This window comes from Panthera onca, chromosome A3 (assembly GCF_046562875.1).
Source record: "Panthera onca isolate mPanOnc1 chromosome A3, mPanOnc1 haplotype 2, whole genome shotgun sequence".
In the NCBI taxonomy this organism is placed as follows: Eukaryota; Metazoa; Chordata; class Mammalia; order Carnivora; family Felidae; genus Panthera; species Panthera onca.
In genome coordinates this window covers 22,343,817-22,367,081 of record NC_138341.1, presented here as the reverse complement: position 1 = coordinate 22,367,081, position 23,265 = coordinate 22,343,817, and the positions used below count along the sequence as shown (strand labels likewise).

The window sequence follows — 23,265 nt, the reverse complement described above, 5'->3', positions numbered from 1 at the left end:
TGTTCCCAGTTTATATGCTATATCTCCATTTATAAATGATAGATTTCAACTCTAAAGGAGGGAGTATTTTTAAATGTTAGTAGGTGTTCCTATAACAAAAAATGTGATTTAAATTACAATATGATTCCAGTAGGAAAGATAGGCTCACCCACTATTTTCAACAGTTAACTAGGAGGGGGGGAAATCTTAATATTTTGAGATGATGCTTCGCTTATTAATGTTCAACCTTTCTTCTTTTCTAATAGGTGCTTTTAATTCACTCTAACAGAATAAAAGAGAAAATTAATAGGATTATCTCAATTAGTGCTGGATACGTGTTTGATAAAATTAAACATCCATTCATGATTTTAAAAACTCTTCACAAATAAGGATAAAAAGTAACTTCTTACTATGATAAAGGCCATCTACAAAAAAACCTGCAACAATATCGCATTTAATAACAAAATGTTACATTGTTCCCTTTGAGACTGAATGAAATGACACCCACTCTTACCACTTTAATTCAACATTATACCAACAGTCCTATCAAGAACAGAGTAGCACGGGGAAATAAGGGGATATATATGGGAAAGGAAGAAATAAAACTACACTTGCGTGAAGATAATATGACTGTGCATATAGAAAGCTTTTGAAACCTTCATAGGCATTATTGGAAATATGTGAGCTTAGCAAAGTTGCTAAACAAAGGACATACACAAACATCAACTGTAGACTGTATACATATATCTACACACCATCAACAGCCAGTTAAAAAATAAAAACTTTTAGAAAGATGCCATCAAAAGTAACATCAAACTATCAAATACATAGAAATAAGTGTCACAAAAGATGCGCAAGATCCCTGTGTAGAAAATTGTTATTAGAAGAAAATAAAACGAATAAATGAACATAGGTATGTTCATAAATGAAAAGATACATAATGAAAAAGATGTCAGTTCTCCTTAATTGATACAGAACCTGAAAGGAGATTTTAAAATGTAAATGGAGGGGCGCCTGGGTGGCGCAGTCGGTTAAGCGTCCGACTTCAGCCAGGTCACGATCTCACGGTCCGTGAGTTCGAGCCCCGCGTCAGGCTCTGGGCTGATGGCTCAGAGCCTGGAGCCTGTTTCCGATTCTGTGTCTCCCTCTCTCTCTGTCCCTCCCCCGTTCATGCTCTGTCTCTCTCTGTCCCACAAATAAATAAAAAAACGTTGAAAAAAAAAAAATTTAAAAAAAAAAAAATAATAAAATAAAAATAAAAAAATAAAATGTAAATGGAATGCCAAGAACCAAAAATAGACCATATTCTCTTGAAGAAGAAAAGCTTGATAGGATTATACACAATAGCCAAAAACTGGTAGTAACCCAGGGTCAACAGAGACTGACAAATGGATAAACAAAATGTGACATACATGTATAATGGGATAGTATTCAATAGCCTTAAAAAAGAAAGAAATTCTGATGCACACTACAACATGGATAAACCGTGAAGATAGTATGCTAAGTGAAATAAGCCGGTCACGAAAGGACAAGCACTGTACAATTCCATCCATGTGAGGTACCTGGAGTTATCAAATTCACAGAGACAGAAAGTGGAATGGTAGTTGCCAAGGGCTGAAGGGACAGTGGAAGAAATGGTAGTTAAGGGGTACAGATTTTCGATTTTGCAAGAGGAAAAGTTCTGGGGATAAATGGTGATGGTTACACAACAATGTGAATGGACTTAATGCCCGGAGATGAACACTTAAAGTTGGCTAAAATTATAAATTTTATGTATATTTTATCACAGTAAGAAAAAAGCTTAATAGGAGAAATTATTCTACTGAATATCAAAAATTATTATCAATCTTAGTAATTAAAATATTAATATTGATACAAAGATAGACAAAGAATAGAGTTGAGAGGCAGATTCCCACACATCTGGACACTTAATTTATGACAGAGGCATCTCTGCACAGCACTAAGGAAAGGCAATTGTTTTCAATAAATGCTGCTGAGTCAACTAGACATACTTATGGGAAAAATATGAAACCTGAGCCCTACCTCATACCATTCACAACATCAAGTCCAAGTGAATTGAAGCTCTGAAGGGGAAAAGCAAAAGCAAAATATTTTTAAAAGAAAATGGGGGAGGGTTAATTGGGTAAACAGAATATGTTCAAGAACTTGGTGGACAGGGATGCCTGGGTGGCTCAGTCAGTTGAGCGTCCAACTTTGGCTCTGGTCATAATCTCACAGCTCTCGAGTTCGAGCCCTGCATCAGCCTCTGTGCTGACAGCTCAGAGCCTGGAGCCTGGAGCCTGCTTCAGATTCTGTGTCTCCCTCTCTCTCTGCTCCTCCCTCCCCCACTCACACTATATCTCTCTCTCAAAAATAAAAAATAAACATTAAAAAAAAAAAACCATGAAAATTCCAAAAGTACTACTATGAAAGAAAAGATGGGTAATCGGATTATATTATTATCAGATTTTCTGTTCAACAACAACAACAAAAAACATTAAAGAGTGAAAAGACAAACCATGGGGTGAGACAAGATACTCGCAACACATAAAACTGATATTAAAATATATAAAGAACTCCTATAAATTGATAGGAAAAAGACATGTTAGTAGACCTGAAGGAATACGTCATAAAAAGGGATCCAACTGGCCAATAAAAGTGAAAAGGTGCTTAACCTAATCAGTCACTAGAGAAACGCAATTTAAATCTACGATGAGGCCCCACAACACACCCGTCAGGGTGGTTAAAATCAAACCGACACGACCAAGTGGAATTAAAAACTGGTCTTGTGGCATTGTGTATACAGTCAGTGCTGCACTTCTTTCATTAGTATCCATATATTTTCGCAAATTTCTTTTTCAGGAATGACAGGTGAAAATACCCTATTATATGTAATAAGATTACTGTTACAGTATTGCTTATTTATCTTATCTCATTATTTTTAATTTATATCCTATATATGTTTTATAACCTATAAATATATGTTATAATTAAATAAGTATGCATGTATTGAGGGTTCATAATTAAATTGAGGTGTATAATCAAAAAAAGTTTAGCAATCACTGCTGCAAGAGTATAGAAAGGAGTCCCTACTCTTAAGAACCTGCAACTATAAATCAGAAGACAAAAATCAAACCTATGAAAGTCAAATAAGCACAATTTAAATAACAATTCAAGACAACAATAGATACAAGTCACAAAGCAATTAACATGATTAATTGCCAAATTAGTGGTTAAAGAAAAAAAGCACAATAGAAGTTGCCAGAGCGGAGAAACCACTTTTAGCTGGGGTAATCAAGGAAGGTTCACTGGAATACAGCTGGCCTCTAAGAATGAGTTAGATCTGGTAGGTAGGGGAATGAAAATATTTACCTACAATTGTCCTCAAATGGGGACAAAAACCAAGGAGACAGATACTCAGCTAGACTGAAAGCTATGTAATGAAACAGAGTATATTAAACCTTGGATCCAGTGCCCCATAGCCCACCTGCTGGCACACAGCAGCACCTGATAACTGCCCCATAAATAGTACAGGTGAACAAGTGGAGCTGGGGATGACAAGCACACTCCAAGGTCATGTCAAAGTCAAAACAAATTACATAAATATCCTGGACTGATTCCTATCTCAACTATGGGAATGTTGGTAATTCTTACTATTTTTTTTTTTAAGAGAAAGAGCACACGCATGCAGGGGAGAGGGGCAGAGGGAGAGAGGTAGAGAGAGAGAATCTTAAGCAGGCTGCACACGTGGCACAGAGCCCAACATGGGGCTGGATCCCATGACCCTGGGATTATGGCCCGCGCCGAAATCAAGAGTCAGACGCCCAAGCAACAACCACCCAAGCACCCCAGTAGTTCTTTCATTAATAAATAGTATGAGAAATCTCCAAGGACAAGGCCAACTTACATACTATTTCTACACATTTAAGGAGAAACACAATTTCATAAAAGGCAATTTTTATGCTAAACTCTTTGAATTTGTTCCGTAAAAATATTCCTGTAAACTTTTTAGGTCACCATTTTCATTCCTTGACCCAAAACATATCCTAAATGGATGTATTCCCAAATCTCTGCATTCTGGGAGCTTTATATTTTATACCACTTGTATATTATGTATCTAAATCCCAATCTCAATTCCTGCTCCTTACAGGGAAGGACTGGAAAGTATCTTGGCATGTAGCACAGACTCTCAAGGGAATGAACTAGCAGAGCTGTGATCATTCCCGTACTGGCTTTCATGTTACTTGCTGCATTTATGTTTGTACCTCCACAATGCCTCACACTAAAAGCTCAGTTGTATGCTTTTCTTTTTTCCTTTTTTAAATTTGCTTAATGTTTACTTTTGAGGAACAGAGACAGAGCACAAGCAGGAGAGGGTCCAAAGCAGGCTCCAGGCTCTGAGCTGTCAGTACAGAGCCCAAAGCGGGGCTGGAACCCACAGACGGCAAGATCCTGACCTGAGCGAAAGTCAGACACTTAATGGACTGAGCTGCCTGTCAGCATATGCTTTTCTTATGAAAAATATATTCGAGTGAATATGAACAGTACAAAGGCACAGGGCACAGAAAAGAGTAGATGGAAAACTGGTAGAGGTGGAGGGAAAGAACAGGGAGAAGAAGAAAAAAAGTGTTAGAATGAGCTGTAGTGGAAACATGAGAAGGTGGAGGTAAAATGGGAAAGAGAGAGAATGGAGGAGTGGAAAAGAAGGGAAGAAGGGAATTAATAGATTTTCTTTCCTGTTGGTGAAAGGTGCTGTCTAAAGATGGAAGAAACATTTTTGAAATCCTCAAATTTTTCTACTTAAGTGATTACGAAAGGACATCTGCTACATGAGCATACCTGGAACTACAGGGTAATGGGATAAATAAATGTATCCGGGGCGCCTGGGTGGCTTGGTCGGTTAAGCGGCCGACTTCGGCTCGGGTCATGATCTCACGGTCCGTGAGTTCGAGCCCCGCGTCGGGCTCTGTGCTGACAGCTCAGAGCCTGGAGCCTGTTTCAGATTCTGTATCTCCCTCTCTCTCTGCCCCTCCCCCGTTCATGCTCTGTCTCTGTCTCAAAACTAAATAAACGTTAAAAAAAAATTAAAATAAATGTATCCATGTATTTTCGGTTTTTCAATGGTTTGGGGGGATTTTTTTCTTCGATTGCTCCTTAAGATACTATTGTTATACACTATGAATTTTCTAGCCTTGTGCAAGTCAAATAAATTGTCTCTTCTTTGGTTTCCTCATCCACAAAATGGAGGTAACAGCCCCACTTCATGGAGTTGTTATAAGGATCCAGTGACTTGGTACACGTAAAGTATTTAGAAGAGTGCCTAGCACATAGTAAGTACATTCTATTATGATTATTCAAAAGCATAAATTGCAAAGTCAAAAATATGACGGAGAGTCCATCTCAAATACTATGTTCATGAAACCCTTAATTCACTTGGGCAATAATTTCCAATATTAAAAAAAAACAAAAAGAACTTCAATTGACCCCCTCACCATACTACTATACCTTCTTCATTCCACAGACAAAAATTCTCAGAGGTAGTCCAACCAATAAGAGACTGAATCTGGCAGTAAAATGATTTTTCTAGGTTCTAAAGCAAATCTAATGGAGCTGATAATGCTCCTCATGTTACAGAGCAGGAAACCCCCAGGAGAACAAAGAGAATAGTATCACAATGGGTTATCCAAGTGTGAGACAGGGCAAGAAGAGACTGGAAGCAGGTCAATGTTTTGTGATGGTGAGCTGGCATAAAGCTTATTCTTTAAAATGATACTCTCAATGTAATTTGTTCTTGGGATCTTCTACAAAATACGTAGAATTCTAGATTTTTTTTTGCATGTAATGGGAAATGTTCTTTATTCTTTTTTTCCAGAATATACGCAGTAGCCTGCTATTTGCTTTTCTGATTACTAACATTTCTCCAAGTAAACCATACAGATCCTCTCCTTTTTTATTTATTCTTTCTTTTCACTTCATTCAGTTCTAGGTGTTACACTTTAAGAAGGACAGAGACTGACTGGATCTCACTGAGAAGCCAGCAGGGATGTTGAAAGGACACAAATTACATGGTTATAAGCAAAGACTCCATGTTAGCCTGCGGAAGAGAAAAATACAACACGATAGCTATCTTTATTTACTGAAGTGTTATTACAAGGGGGATTGATTAAGCTTGTTCTACATTGCACCACGAGGTAGAAGTGACACAATAAGGTTTCAGTCAACATAGGAAAGCCGTTTCTAACAGTATCAGTGGCCCAACAAGCAGCCTTGGGCTTCAGGGGGCTTCCCTGGGACAAGATACTCGGGAGCAGCCTCAACAGTCACTTGTCAGGGAAACCTAAAAGGGGTTCATTTAACACATGGTAGTCGTTAGAGTTTAATGCCTCTAATCCTGAAATTCTATAATCCTCAACTAGATTAAGACAATATTATACTATAATATGAATTCTAAAGCCAACACCAATTCTTTATTAAGTTTTTAAAAAGAAATGAACTCTACCATGAACTACATAAAACCAACTTGAAAGGGCAGGTGACAACATTTTAACAAAAACAACCTAAGAAAAGTTGACCTAATGTGCCTAGCACAGTCACTAAATCTTCATCAGTTACAATTTCAGGGAATTGTATTCAGTGTATTCAGTGAATTCACTGAAATGCCACCCAGTCACTGACCTGATATAAGATGCTCACCAACTTAGAAAATATAAATCTACATACAACTCTAATAAGCAAATAGCAAAACAATGTTTGAGCTTTAAAATGTGCGTGAATAGGAGCGCCTGGGTGGTTCAGTCAGTTAAGCCTCCGACTTCGGCTCAGGTCATGATCTCGCAGTTTGTGGGTTCAAGCCCCACGTCAGGCTCTGTGCTGACAGCTCAGAGCCTGGAGCCTGCTTCCAATTCTGTGTCTCCCTTTCTCTCTGTCCCTCCCCTGCTCGTGCTCTCTCTCTCTCTCTCTCTCTCAAAAATAAATAATACAAGCAAATTACATAAACAAAGCAATGATGCTCTCTCAGTTTTTACTGTCCCAACTAACTGAAAAGTTTAGTAATTTTGAGAGAAGTCTTCATTCTTACAACCATCCACCATATTTGTTCTACCATATTTGTTTAAAAAGAAAAAAACAGCAATAGCCTAGATTATCTAATGTACAGTTAGGAATTACTTATCACTAATGTACTAGTGATTATTTAAGTCTTCAATGACTTAAATAATGTAACTATCTCTACTCTCAAACAGAATTCCACAAAGGCCAACTTCTGGATTGTTAGAATGCGGAAATCCTTCTAGAACAATGCCGCTCAAAGTAGGATTCATGGGCTAGTGCTACACTATAAACTGTTAGTCATCTGTAATAAGATAAACAGAAAAGCTGAGAATAAGAAACTTTCACAGCAATATGTGAGACCAGTATTAAGTCTGATGAATCCAGTATTTTAAAACCCAGCCTTGTATCTCATGTCTTTTTTACTTCATTTTTCTAGTAATTCATTTCTATTATATTTTACAAAAGTATCAGTTGGTTACAGAGTCAAAAAATCTTTAAACTCTTATCTTTCACCATAGGCGATTTGAGAAAACTTCTCAAAAGATCCTCTAAATGCTGAAGGTCCTTGGATAGGAAGATAAATTGCTTTACTTTGATGTCCCCCATTCTCCCTATCCACCTTGGTTTCCCCATCACAGTAACAAGCCCTACTAATTTGTTCAAGTGTTCTTTTGATATCTCTGCTAAATTGTCAGTAATATCAACACAGTTCACTGCTTAAAATTTATCATCAGATTATCTGACTGCTCAGAATTTGCAACACTACTTCATCTGCACCCAGATGTAGCTCCAACATGTTCTTGGACTCATTCCTCGTAAGAAGACATTAACTAATTTGATGATCTAGTTGGGAGGGTTCACCCAATCTTGCAACATGACAGCTGGCATAATCCATGGCAGTCAGTCATAATTTTTAAGAAAGTCTAGAGATAGTACAGCACAGATTTAAATGCCAGGCCTCCACTCGTGCATAAAGACTGCCAATCTGGGGGGCACTTGGGCGGCTCAGTCAGTTAAGTGTCCGACTTCAGCTCAGATCATGATCTCATGCTTCATGGGTTCAAGCCCCACATCGGGCTCTGTGATGACAGATCAGAGCCTGGAGCCTACTTCAGATTCTGTGTCTCTCTCTCTCTACCCCTCCCCCACTCGCTCTCTGTCTCTCAAAAATAAATAAACTTTGAAAAATTTTTTTAAAAATTAAAAATAATTTATCTCAGCAATTCTGCCAACCCCCCTATACTTTCAATTCTCCATTTGAACTATTTTGGTCAGCAGAATTGTCTTCAGACTTACATATTCTTTTATTTCTTACATAACATGTATAAAGAGGGACTTAATAAATACATTTGTAAAAACCTGCCAATAAACAATTCCTAAAGATATTTTTATTACACAAAAGCATTATATAATATTCTTAGGAAAAATTAAATACACAGTGATGTGCTATAAGAAATTATTCCACAATGCCAATAATTATACACTTTTAGTTAAGATTTGCAACATCATCCAAGCTTCCAACTCTTCAATGACTTAAATAATGTAAAAAATATATATATAAATGGAGTCTGATAATTTAGGTCAAAGAGTTATTCAGTGAGAGACCATAAAATAAATACATGTTGAATTTCTGTCCCAGTACCCACTACGAAATTGGATTCCCTCCCCTCAGTCTTTAATTTGCAGGCATCTACAAACTCCTGTCAAATGATCTGGGATCTAGCCCATTTGTAGTAAATTATTGCCTAGAAAATACTGCTATTTTAGATAGCTACTTTTTCTGAATGAGCTCTAAAACTGAACTATTCCTGATGTTTAAGTTTTAGTCTCAATCGCCTAACAAATTTGTCTGAATTCTAGCCAGTAACAGAGGCTTTTTTTATGTCCGTATCTAAAGATGTTGCATAAATATGGCTAGAAAACCCATTCCACAGTATACTGTATTAACAAGTGACTCCTATCTTTTCCTGGCCAATGCCCTCTAGAAAAAATACATAACGTCTGGTAGAATAGACTTGGGATCCAGTCCTAGGATCCAGTCCTGGCCTCCACCACTTGTCAGCGAAGTAACCCTGGATGAGATGCTCAGTCTCTCTGAGACTTATGTTGTCTCATGTGTTTAAAACAATTTTTAAGGAGAGGTTATAAAAACATTCCTCACAGATCTACCGAGGGCAAAGACAGCCTATGAAAAGAGCTTTATACTATTCACAAAAGCTACATTCATTTACTGCTCATTTCTTTATAGAAAAAAGTATAGGGGAGCCTGGGTGGCTCAGTCGGTTAAGCATCCGACTTCAGCTCAGGTCATGATCTCATGATTCGTGGGTTCGAGTCCCACGTCCGGCTCTGTGCTGACAGCTTAGAGCCTGGAGCCTGCTTCAGATTCTGTGTCTCCCTCTCTCTCTGCCCCTCCCCTGCTCATGCTCTGTCTCTCTCTCAAAAATAAAATAAACATTAAAAATTTTAAGAAAAAAAAAACAAAGTATATACAATTGTCGTCTGTTTAGAGACCTGAGTCCACTGCACAGACGGAGGTAAATGAGTCGACGGGAAGTCAGAGAGCCTCAGAGAGGTGCTGATGGGGTGTAGAGAGAGGCACATTCCAGGAAATGATAATACCTTGAAGCCAATCCTCAAGATTGAGACAGAGTTTTTTAGGACCTTGAATGTAGGGGCCCCTCTCAATGGCTGTATGTTTGCCTCTGTTTCTCTTCATCCTTTCTTCTCTATATTCTTTTCTTCTTTCTTAATTGTATCTCCCCGTCACACTGTCCTTCTACCTCCCTTCTATCCCTCTTTACCCTCTTCTGTCTTCCATCCCTAGCTTTCTCCTTTAATTACAATATGGAACTAAAGTAATTTTTAAATATTTATTTATCCTATTCTTAATTTAAAATCCAGAGGGTTCGGACACATATACATAACATTCACCAAAAGACATGTACTAGAATATTCACAGCAGCAGTGTTCATATTAGACAAAAAGTCGGAATTACCCAAATGTCTTTCAACAGCACAACAGACAAACTGGTATGTTCACATAATGGAACAGTCCTTGCTCAGCCAGGAGAATGAATATATCCGCAACAATACAGAAATTCACAAACATAATGCCGGAACCAAAGAAGCCAGACACAAAATGCCAGTTTGTGGGTTACAAATTCCACTTATATTAAGTTTTTTTAAAAAGGAAAAACCAACTTCTGATTTTAGAAGGCATGATGGTGGTTATTCTGTGCGTGTGTGATGGGAAGGGGAGAGCACCGGAGGATGTGTGAGGTGCTAATAACGTTCAGGTTTTTTTAGGTCCCAATTACACAAATGTATTCAGTTTCTGGAAATCCTCTGAGTAATATATATATGGTTGGGTGCACTTTTCTAAATGTATACTATACTTCCAGAGGCGCCTAGGTGGCTCAGTCGGTTAAGCATATGACTCTTGATTTTGGCTCAAGTCATGAACTCACAGGGTTCGTGGGTTCAGGCCTGTGTTGGACTCCGTGCACTAACAGTGCAGAGCCTACTTGGGACTCCTCTCCCTCTCTCTGCCCCTCCCCTGTGCACATGCACACACCTGGGCACTCTCTCTCGCTCACTCTCTCTCTCCCAAATAAATAAACTTAAAAAAAAATAATAAACATATACTCTACTTCAATAAAAAGGTAAAAAGGTTTTTGTTGGTTTTATTTTTTTATTCTTTGAGAGAGTGTGTGTGAGCAGGGGAGGGAGGGGGCGGGCAGAGGGTCCTGAAGCTGGCTCTGGGCTGACAGCAGCAAACCCAACGCAGGGCTGGAACTCACAAACCGTGAGATCATGACCTGAGCCAAAGTCGGATGCTTGACTGACTGAGCCACCCACGTGCCCCGTAAAAAGATGTTTTTAATCAATGAGTTTAAACATTTAATGTCCAAGTTAAGGGAGTAGCAACATCTAACCACTTCTTTTTTTCCCTGGTGCCCTCTAATTTTTTTAACCCCAAAAGACAACTGGGATACAGCCCTGAACTTGGAACCATACAATCTACTTCCAGATTCCCAGCTTTATGCTTACTGTGCTTCTACTATGTACCAGGTTCTATGCGAGGCACTAAAGATACAGCTGTGATGTCAGATGGGGCCCCTGCCTTCTTTGAGGAAACAAACAAACAAATATATACATCTGCATGTATGTATGTATATGCGACAAAAGGACAGATCCTGAGATGGAGAAAAACATGAGAGCCCTGCTTTTGATGGAATGGTCTAGCAAGGCAACCCTGAACAAGTCACTTAACTTACTTGAGTCTCAGCTACCTCATCTGCTTAGGATCAAATGTGATAATATCTTTCAAAGCAATCATATTATAATGATAGCATTATGCACGATAATAACTATTATTGTTCTTACTGCTTAATATAGAGTTGCTTGAGTTAACCAAATGTCAGCATGATCTATGCACTAACACAGTAATAGTAAAAATGAGTAATATTTAATGGTCACTAATTCTCAATTAAAAGGCTTCTACTCTGGGTAGAAGATCTACCCATAAATGGCTCTCCTCTCCCTTTAAAGGGGTGTTAATGATACGAAGTCCTGGCTCAATTTCAGCACAGCCCTCTCTTGCCTTTAAAGAAAATCAAGCACAAAGAGTCGGTGCTAAGAGAGAGGCTGGCCAGAGAAGTGATATCAGCATCTCAGAGATCAAATTAACCAGCCAAAGAATATATGTGAAGGATTCTACCTTAATGTATTAGATGATCAGCACTTTCCTTGTACTGATAACAAGTCTAGGCCTATATTTAAATTTTTTTAATGTTTATTTATTTTTAAGAGACAGAGAAACAGTGTGAGTGGGGAAGGGGCAGAGAGAAAGACAGAGAAGGAGACACAGAATCAAGCAGGCTCCAGGCTCTGAACTGTCAGCACAGAGCCCAGCGCAGGGCCCAAACTCAAGAACCGTGAGATCATGATCTGAGCTTAAGTCAGACGCTCAACTGACTGAGCCACCCAGACACCCGTAGGTCCGTATTTAAAGGAGCTTAAGGGATGCCTGGATGGCTCAGTCAGCAAAGCGTCCAACTCTTGGTTTTGGCTCAGGTCACGATCTCAGGATTCATGGGATCAAGCCCCATGTCGGGCTCTGTGATGACAGCATGGAGCCTACTTGGGATTCTCTTTCTTCCTGTATCTCTGTCCCTCCCCCTCATGCTCATGTGCACTTGCTTGCTCTCTCAAAAATAAATAATCTTTAAAAAAAAAAAAAACTTTAAAAAATAAAGAAGCTTAAGATATGGTTGCAGAATTAAAATCAAACAAACAAAACAAAAACAACAAATTAGGGGAAAGGTGCAGAGCTATACAATCAGATTTGGTTTCAAACCCTGGCACTGCCACATGATAGCTTAGGACCCTCACCTTGACTTCTGAGGACTGATTCCTCGCCTATGACAAGACGATACTAAAGACTACACCTCATACAGTAATGAGAGGCTTTAGGAGGTAGTATGTCTAATATGGCTGGGGCAGGATCTGGTGCAGTAGCTGTTACTGCTGTCATTATTGTGATTACTTTACAGGCAGAAGCCCAATAAAAGCAACTCACATATACCCCAAACTGTCTACAGATATTGGTTCCCTCTGTTCTCCCCAACTGCTATTCCCTCAGCCCTACACCAAACAGTATATATTCAGATGTATTTACAGTATAAGGGTAAAAATAAAGTGTAAATGCAAATCTATGTGCTTGCACAGCCTGGAAAGGTAAAAAAAACCTCTTTGACTTTTAAGACCCTCAACTTTTTCTAAAACCATGAAGGTGCTCCACTCATTTATTCTGGCTTAAACCTTTGGGCAGCCTCCTTTACAGAAGCTAATTTCATAAGAATTTACAGTTCAAAAATAAGTTCACAATTGCAGTACTATTTTAACTTTTCTCACTTAACTAGTTTGCCTCCTCAGCCAAAGGCTTAAATCAAAGCATGAATTGGGGGGGGAAAAAACCTCAAATGTGAAAGATTGCTAGCCTCTTCTCTAAGGTCAGGAATAAGACAAGAATGCCCGCTTTCACCATTTCTACTTAAACCAGTTCTAGAACTCCTAACCAGACCAATTAGGCAAGAAAAAGAAATAAAAGGCATCCAAAAGGAAGAAGAAAAAAATATCTGTTTGCAGAGGACATGATCTTATATATAGAAAACCCTGAAGATTACACACACACACACACACACACACACACACACACACACACACACAAAACTATTAGAACTAATAAGTTCAGCAAAGTTGCAGGATACATGATCATGCAAAAATCAGCTGCATTTTTATACCCTAACAATGGACAATCTAGAAAGGAAATTATAAAAAACAATCCCATTTATAATAGTTTAAAAAGAATAAAATACTTAGGAATAAACTTAACCAAGGAAGCAAGGGTTGAATATAGCAGTCCCCCACTTATCCACAGGAAACACATTCCAAGACCCCCAACAGATGCCTAAAACCGCAGACAGTACCAAACCCTATGTATATTCTGTTTTTCCCTATACATACCTATGATAAAGTTTAGTTTATAAAGTAGGCACAGTAAGAGATTAACAACAACAACTATTAAGTAAATGGAACAATTGTAATGGTATACTATAATAAAAGTTATGTGAATGTGGTCTCTCTCTCTCTCTCATAGTATCTTACTATACTGTACTCACTCTTCTTGTGACCATGGGAGATGATAAAATGCCTGCACGATGAGATGAAGGGAGGTGAAGGAGGTAGGCATCATGAGGTAGCATTAGGCTACTACTGACCTTTTGATGATGTGTCAGGAGGAGGACCACCCGCTTCTGGACCATACTTGACCATGGGTAACTGAAACCATGAAAAGCAAAACCACAGAAAAGGAGGGACTACTGTACTCAAACCTACAAAACATTGCCAAAAGAAATTAAAGAGGACACAGATAAATGGGAAGACATCCTGTGTTCACTGATGACTCAATACTGTTCAAATGTCGATACCACCCAAAAACAATCTATCAATTCAAAGCAATCCCTATCAAAATCTCTACAACAATCTTTGCAGGAACGGAAAAAGCCATCCTAAAATCCATATGGAAGCTCAAGGGATCCTGAATACTGAATAGCCAAAGCAATCTGGCAAAAAAAAGAACAATGGTGGAGGTCTCACACTTCCCAATTTCAAAACTTACTACAAAGCTAAACAAAAGAATGTGGTATTGGCATAAAGACAGACATACAGACCAAGTGAATAGAATACAGATCCCAGAAATAAACCCTCAAATATATGGTCAAATAATTTCAACAATAGTGCCAAACCCATTTAATGGAGGGAAAGATTGTCTTTTCAACAAATAGTGTTGTGAAAACTGGATATCCACATGCAAAAAAAAAAAAAAAAAAAAAAAAGTCGAACTCTTATACCACATATACTTCATCAAAAGTAAAAACATTGTGCATCAAAGGATACTATGAACAGAAACAAAAAGGCAACCTATGGAATGGGAAAAGATATTTTCAAATCATATATCTTATAAGGAATTGATTATCTAGAATATATAAAGAATCTAGAGTATATATATAAAGAACTCCTACAACTCACCACCAGCAACACAATTAAAAAATGGGCAAAAACCTTGAATAGACATTTCTCCAAAGCAGATATGCAACTTGCCCCTAAGCACATGAAAAGATGCTCAATGTCAATGGTCATCAGGAAAATGCAAAACCACAATGATATACCACTTCATTAGGATATACCATTAGGATGAGTACTAATTTTTTTTTAATTTAAAAACAAAGAAAAAATTTAACAAACAGCAAGTGCTGGTGGGGATGTGGAAAATTTGGAAGCCCACGCATTGCTGATGACAATATAAAACGATGCAGCCACTGTGGAAGTGGATATGGTGACTCCTGAAAAAATTAAAAGTAGAATTACCATATGTTTAATTCCACTTCTGGGTATACCCCCAAAAGAACTGAAAACAGGACTCCCAACAGATATCTGTACACCTATGATTATAGCAGTATTATTCACAATAGTCAAATGGTTGGATCTGGATGGATAAGTGGATAAACAAATGTGTTATATACACACGATGGAATATTACCCAGCCTTATTAAAAAGGAAGGAAATTTTGAGCTGTGCTACAGGAAAAACCTTGAAGACATTACTCAAAGTAAAATAAGCCACTCATAAAGGAAAAAGTACTGCATAATTCCCCTTCTACGAGGTACCAAAAGCAGTCGGATTCATAAACAGAAAATAAAATAAAATGGAGGCAGAGGGGAACAGGAAGTTATCATTTCATGGGCACAGGGTTTCAGTTTGGGAAGATGAAGCTCTGGAGAGGGGTGGCGGTGGCCGCTGCACTACATTGTGCTCAATGCCACTCAACTGTACACACAAAAAGTGAAAAGTGAAAATGGTGTATATATTTTACCACATTAAAAGCAAAGTGTGTGCCAAGCCCCAAACTGAATTTACCTATTAAGAATTTACTGAAGCACAAAATTTTTAAATGCTGTTTTTAAATTAAAAAGTCTAAGGAGTGCACAGATTAAAAAACGACAACAACAAACAATCCTTCTGAGGGCATTATACCTACTTCACAGTGGAACTTCAAAACGTTCTCCCAAAACTTCGACTTGACTCAAGAGCTCTTATCAATAAGTTGGCAAGAGCAAAGGTTGAGATGAAAACTATTTCAGAAAACAAAAAAGGATACATTTTTCAAAAAGTCAAGAGAAGCAAGGTCAATGGGAAAAACAACTTTCATAACATGCCATTAGAAAGATAACCAAATTACTCAGGAAATGTGGCCCTGAAAGGAAGATTACAAAATTGTTTCTCAAGAATATGGCACCAGAAAGCAAGATTATTCAGGGATCATGTAAGTTAAAAAGGGGGCTACCTACATGGATTCCTTAGAGTCCTTTAACATGTAAGTGAGAGCACAGGACTAGTTAATTTGCACTTTTTTTAAAATTTTTTTTAAAGAGAGAGATAGAGAGAGACAGAGAGATAGAGTGTAAGTGGGGGGAGGGGCAGAGAGAGAGGGAGACACAGAATCTGAAGCAGGCTCCAGACTCTGAGCTGTCAGCACAGAGCCCGACACAGGCCTTGCACCTGAGAACCCCGAGATCATGACTTGAGCCAAAGTCAGCCGCTTAACTGACAGCCACCCAGGTGCCCCTAATTTGCAGTCTTGAAACAAACTTATTATCATGCGCCCATGAATGTGAACTAAAAGAGTCCCACTCATCTTCTAAAGAACTCTGCAAATTTGTCATTCTAATGAAACAGAAACCAGTCAAAAAATACCATCTTAAAATTGCACAGAATAGAGGGGACAAAAGATAACAGTAAGAGTGATTTTTTTGTTCCCCTGAACAGTACAAAGTAGAGTTAGGAATAGATTAAATCAATCTTCTACCTCCTTTCCTTTACACATTAGACTGGCAACTTCTCTTTACCTCTTCCCCTACCCAAACTTCCATACCCAATGAAGTCACTCTGAAATTAAGTCACTGTAAGGCATGAAAAGCCCATATGATTCATAATTCATAATCAAAATCATTAACCTCCAGACCCAGGTTTCTCCCAGCATTGACCACCCTAGTCTCTGTAGGAAGACTGTGAAACCCTAGCACAAGTTCCTAAGGTCAATGATGTCAGAGTTCACTGGGCCAAAGCCAATACCATCCTTTGACTTCTTCTCTCAAAAATCCTATGTACAAAATAAGTGAAAGCCCTCTGAAATGTTAAAAAAAAAAAAAAAGTTAACTGTTTGACATTATTTACATTACTGTATCACCCTATGAAAATTTACATTACTGTATCATACTATTATAATCAGAAGAAGGCTAGACAGGCAGCTACCCAAGTCAAAGATCTAAGAGAAGAAAAGCCTAGAGCACGAGGAGTAGGGGAACTTGTGTTTCTCCAAGTTAACACACACACACACACACACACACACACACACACACACACACACACATATATAAAGTAATTCCCGGAGGACAACCTAGGAATGGTAATACCGCTCAAAATATCAACACTATGCACCATTCACTGTGTTTCTAGATGCTCGGGTGCCTAGATAAGCACCTTGAGCCCTAGCCAAAATTCTGCCCTGTAACATCCACAACCCCACCCACGCACTGCCCATACTAGCTCCCCACCCTCCCACAGAGCTCCCCACATTAGTCTGTACACCATCTTCTGAGGTCCTGGCAGGAAAGCTTCTTCAACCCTGTGTAGAGAACTGCATGTCTCTGCTCAAGACAGCCAATGTTCAGTCTCAAACACCTGCTGAAAACAGTTAGGTTCTGTCTGCTAAAATAGAAGTTGGCATCGCCAAGCCCATTCATTCTTCAACCTACTCAAATATTTCAAAGTACATCCACCTGAGGGTCTGAGTTAGCTACACCGATATTTTTTTCTGCTTCCATAGATGCGATGAACAAAGACAGAAAGCTACCCCAGAAACAGAAGTCTCTGGCTCTCCTGTCCTTATCTGCTCTATGATTTCTAACTTTTGTTATACGTGTGTGACCTCTTATCTTGCTCTGCTTGCCTTAGTCTTATTTAGACAGGTCCCTTATACCACCTGCATGGACACTCACTCTTTAAAGAGTCCCTGATTCTGAAATGCCAAAGTGATTCCACCAACTGCCTAACAACAGTTACAGTGAAATAATGATATGTATGATGCCATGCATAATATATTATATAAGACACATAATATGATAATAATAGTATTTTTATTGTCATAGATAAAAATAGCTACCATTGATTGCACACTAAATGTATTATTATATTACATTACATACATTACATGCATACATACATTACATTACATACATACAATACACTAAATGTATTGTTAGAATACAAATATTCTAAGTACTTTACATTGAGTTATATCCTTTCCTCCCCCTAAATACTCAATAAGACAATTATCAATATCCCCAAGTAAGAGAAAACCGAGGCACAGAAAGGGTATGCAATTTGCCAAAGCTCATTAAGCTATTAAATGTCAAAATCAGGATTCACACTCACTGACTAAAAACCTTATACCTGCTTACCACTATATCATGCTACCATCCAACACCCCTAAAGGCGGCTCACTGGGTTCCATCCTTTGTCTACCTTGACTTCTGGCTTGTGCCACCCCAGCCCCTTCCCCCAGTATTGCTTTAGATCTTCTGGTTCCGGCTATTTTTCCTTTCTTCGAACTCTTCTTAAATATTCTTAGTGATTCGGATAACAGATCATTGAGCTACTAAATTTTCCGATACATCTTTTCCTTCTACCTCAATCGAACTTCTAAATTAGCTTTCATCTATGCCAATAAACCACTAAAAATCTCCACTTGAAAGCAGTCAAAGAATAAACCACCTAGGAATAAAGTGAACGGTAAATGTGCAGGAACAAAATAAAGAAAACACAAAACTTTACTGACAGAGAAGTGGGCATAAATAGGACAGACTGATCACATTCCTGAAGAGGTATCAATATTAAAAGCAGGTATACTCAATATTGTAAAACTACAATCCAAGGGCTGCTTGCTTCTTTTTGTAAATCAAATCTTATTGGAACACGCGTATTCATTTGTGTTTTGTCATAGATCCCATGCTACAAGAGCTGAATAGTTGTAACATAGACCGTAAGACTTACATGCCTAAAATACAAACCGACCCCACAGAAAGTTTGCTGACCCCTGTTGTAAAGACATCCATTCTCTGCAAACAAAAAGGTTTTATTCAAACTCCCAGCAGGTGAGATGATGAGTATTTAAACGTAGTATGCAGCTATAATAATTGAAAAGCTGTATAACTGCACAAAGCAAATACAGATATGTGCTAAATACAGGAATTTAGCACATAAGATGGCATTTCAAAATAGTGAATAAGTGAAAGATTTATTCTATAAATAGTGCTACAACAACCAGACAATTATTTAGAAAAATAATATCCCATTCCTACATTGTATCATATACCAAAATAAATTCCAGATTAATTTCAAGTAAAAATGAAACTACAATACAAGAAAGCATAGGTATCTCAGGAAAAAATACAGGTGTCTCAAAGTGGAAAAGGCATTAATTTTGCAAAATGTTAAAAGAACTCATGAAGGAAATAGATTTGATGACAACATAAAAAGTAAACATTTTGGCACATCAAAGATAAATGTAAAGGAGATTCTTTACAGCCCCATGTTATAACAAAAGATAGACACTGAACCTGTCTCAGTAACAAATGATTAAATTAGAGTATGCTCAGATGCTGGAATATTATGCGGACATTTAAAAGGGGCAGCAGCTATATCAGTACTAATACACAACAGTCTTCAAAATATACAGGTCAGATGAATACATAATATGCTACTCCCTCAATTATCTATTGCTGCATAACAAACTACCCCAACACTTCATGGCTTCAGGAAACAACTTGTTATCTCCCATCACTGCGTCAGTGGGCTGGTCAGTCCTGCCAGCCCCTGGATGGCTCGCACATGCAGCTGCATTTGGCTGACAGGCTGGCTGTGGGGCCAGGCAGAACCTGGGCAGCTGGGCTCCGTGGGCCGGTCTCTCTCAAGGAGATCAGACCCAAGCCCCCTGAACATGGTGATGGGAGTATTCCACACGAGAACAGAACCGCAAGACCTGGTAGAGCCTACACTCAGAAGTCACATGACATTTTTGCCACATTCCACTGGTAACGATAAGTCACAAAGGCAGCCCGGATTCTGGGGTGAGGAAACAGACTCTCTACCTGTTGATGTAAGGAGGGGTAAAATCATCTTCAGAGAAGACCAGATAAAGAGAGGCATGATTTATTCGGGGCCATTACCATAACACTCTGCCACATGTACTATTTAGACAGAAATGGAAAAAAGGTGGGGGGGAGCTTACATCTACAAAGAACACCCCTAGAAAGAAAGAAAAGAAACTGCTGAGAGTAGTTACCTCCAGAGAATAAAATTAGGAGAAAGGAATAGGAAAGTGACTTCTTTTCTACTTAACACCCTTCTACTTTTTATGTGCTGTACATTTATTATTGCTTCAAAAAATGAGCAATATTTAAGAGCTTCTGCATACTGAATAAATTAATTTAATTGAAAGACAATGAAAATCTGGGGAAAAAACATCTATAACATCTATGACAAAGGGTTAATCTTCATAATATATATAAAAGTTTTATAAATCAAAAAAGACAAATACCACATCAGAAAAGGGGACAGACATCATGAAGTGGTAATTTACACACACGCATATCAATAAATAAAGGAAAATATAAGAGCAATTAAATACCATTTGCATCTATTGAATTAGCAATAACTGTACAGAATTTATAATACCGATTTTATCAAAACTGTACAGGAACTGGCATGTTCATATACTGCTAGTGAAAATATAAATTGATAATACATTTCTGAAGAGACATATAATTATATGTATATTTAAATATCCTTACATATAAATATAACAATACACCAAATACGTCAGAAGTCTAAATATTTACATACTCTGGCCCAATAGTTAGAATTTTGCTGGCACACAGGACTATATGCATCCATATAGACACTTTTTTTATTTTTTTAACGTTTTTATTCATTTTTTGAGAGACAGAAACAGAGCATGAGCGGAGGAGGGGCAGAGAGAGAGGGAGAGAGATTCTGAAGCAGGCTCCAGGTTCCAAGCTGTCAGCACAGAGCCTGACACCAGGCTTGAACTCATGGACCGTGAGATCATGACCTGAGCCGAAGTCGGCTGCTTAACCAACTGAGCCACCCAGGCGCCCCAATAAAGAAACTTTTATTTTTTATAGCCCTAGAGAAAAGATCTGCAAATAATGAATCCGACTATCAGCTAAGAAAGAGGCCAGGGTGCTGCCTGATCACGCTACAGTGAAGTTCGGTAGCTGAGAAGTCCACCCATGTACAACATCTTCAAATTCACATTTTTCTTCTTCCCTCCTTAATAGACATGGACAGCCAAGAATCAACAGTTTCAGGAAAGCCACCAACACTAAAGACAGAGAGCAAAACCGAGATAGTGAAAGGTACAGAAAAAATGCTGTTTTAAAACTATGGTCAATTATACCTCAATTTTAAAAACAAACAATAATTAATATCCTTACAGAGAAGACACCGCATCCATGAAACTACAACAACATGTGTCAAGGGTTCCCAACATTACAGACCAAGGCCTTCAAAATCTGAAGGGAAGATAATTTGCAACAGACTTCTGTACCTGCCCAAATTATCAATCAAGTTTAAACGTAGAATAAATACATTTTCAGACTTTCAAGAACTCAAAAATAAACCTCCTCTTCTCCGTTTCTTAGTATGCTACTGAAGTGCACGCTCCAACAAAACAAGAGGGTAAAACAAGAAAGTAAGATAAGAGATTCAACACAGGAAAGAAGCAAAAGGAAACCTACAATGATAACTACATGGCAGACATAGACAATAATCAATCAAAATTAAAGTCGTTCCTCCACCAATCTTTCTCATCTCGGCAGATGGCATAACCATCTTACTCACTAGCTCAAATTTAGAAGGAAGAAGTCATTCTTGATTCTCTATCAAATCCCAAATTCAACATCCTCATGTTTTTACCTTCTAAATAGCTTATAATCTATTCACCTCCTTCCATCTCCACTGCCACCACCATATTCTTAACATTCCATCATCTGTCACCTGGTCTATTGTACAAATGGACGGCTAACTAGACTACCTTATCCTGCACAAGCCTCTTTCTATATAACAACCAATGATTTTTTAATATAAATTAGATCATGTCACTCGGCTTAAAATTCTTCAATAACTCCTTATTCCACCCAGAATAAAACCCAAGGTTCCTAATAGAGCCCACCAGGCTCTCCATAATCGGGCCCCCGACTATCTTTAGAATCTCATCTCATTTCCCTCTTACACTTTCTCACTACATTTCAACTTTCAGTGGCCTTGCAGATCCTTGAACATGCAAAGCTTTCTCCTGCCTTTACACCCAGTATTCCCTTTTTACGTCAACTTCCCCAGCTCTTCACATCGAATTATTCTTATCTTTCATGATTAAACTTAAATGCCATTTCCTCAGAGAGCTTTCCCGACAATTAATTCTCAATTAGCCCTTCTCACCAGGTCATTTTCCCTTTATTTTCTTTTCTCAATGAGTTAAGAAGAGGAGCTTTGTTAAGTGAATTCGGGGATGGTCTAATAGAACAGTATGCAACTATTTAAATGAGGTTATCATAAAAGTCTCTAGAATATATGGTTAAGCAAGGCAATTTTTAAGAATCAGAACAAGATGGATGAAAGTTTTCCTACCAGATATTATGACATACTATAAAACTGTAATCATTAACACTGTGTGCAATTGGCATAAGGACAATGAGGCTGACAGAACATGACAGAAAGCCTAGAAACAGATCCATGTATGATGTACATTTGACATAATAAGAGAGGTAGTATTGTAGATCCACAGGCAAAGGATGACTTTTCAATAAATGATGCTGGGATAACCAATTATCCATCTGAAGAAAAAAACTATATCTCTCACAACATGTTTTATAGAAAAAAATAAATTTCCATTTGAAGAGCAAAAAGGAAAACTTTAAAATTCTTGGAGGAAGATGTATGACTTTTGAGTGTGACAGAATTTCCTGAAATTCTCCCTCTCTTTCACAAACATACACACACACACACACACACACACACACACACACAGCACAAATCTAAAAAGGAAAATACTGATGAATTTGACTTCATTAAAATTAAAACTTCTGGACATCAATAGCATGAAATTAAGAATACTGGGGTGTCTGGGTAGATCAGGTGGTTAAATGTCTGACTCTTGATTTTGGCTCAAGTCACGATCTCACAGTTCATGAGATTGAGCCCCACTGACAGGGTGCAACCTGCTTGGGATTTTCTCTCTTTCCCTCTCTCTCTCCCGCTACCGTACTCTCTCGCTTTCTCTTGCTCTCTCTCTCAAAATAGATAACATATACTTTTTTAAAAAAGAATATAAGCCACAGACTGCATGAAGATATTTGCAATACATATAACTGCTAAAAGATTAGCTTCCAAAATACATAAAGAATGATTTAAAATCTATACAGAGGTTCCTGGGTGGCTCTGTTGGTTAAGCACCTCACTCTTGATTTTGGCTCAGGTCACGATCTCACAGTTTATAAGATCAAGCCCCACGTCCAACTCGGTGCTGACA

At 38.2% G+C, this 23,265-nt stretch overlaps 1 protein-coding gene and 1 long non-coding RNA gene across 8 annotated transcripts in view; one reads left to right on the top strand and one right to left on the bottom strand.

The window, feature by feature from the left end:
- Positions 1 to 23,265, bottom strand: part of BABAM2 (BRISC and BRCA1 A complex member 2) — a 399,928-nt gene that overhangs the window by 364,297 nt on the left and 12,366 nt on the right. The window lies entirely within an intron of this gene.
- LOC132690752 (uncharacterized) lies at positions 19,690 to 21,319 on the top strand. Its single transcript, XR_009615481.2, has 3 exons — positions 19,690 to 19,812; positions 21,017 to 21,094; positions 21,175 to 21,319. It is a non-coding gene; the product is annotated as an uncharacterized LOC132690752 (long non-coding RNA).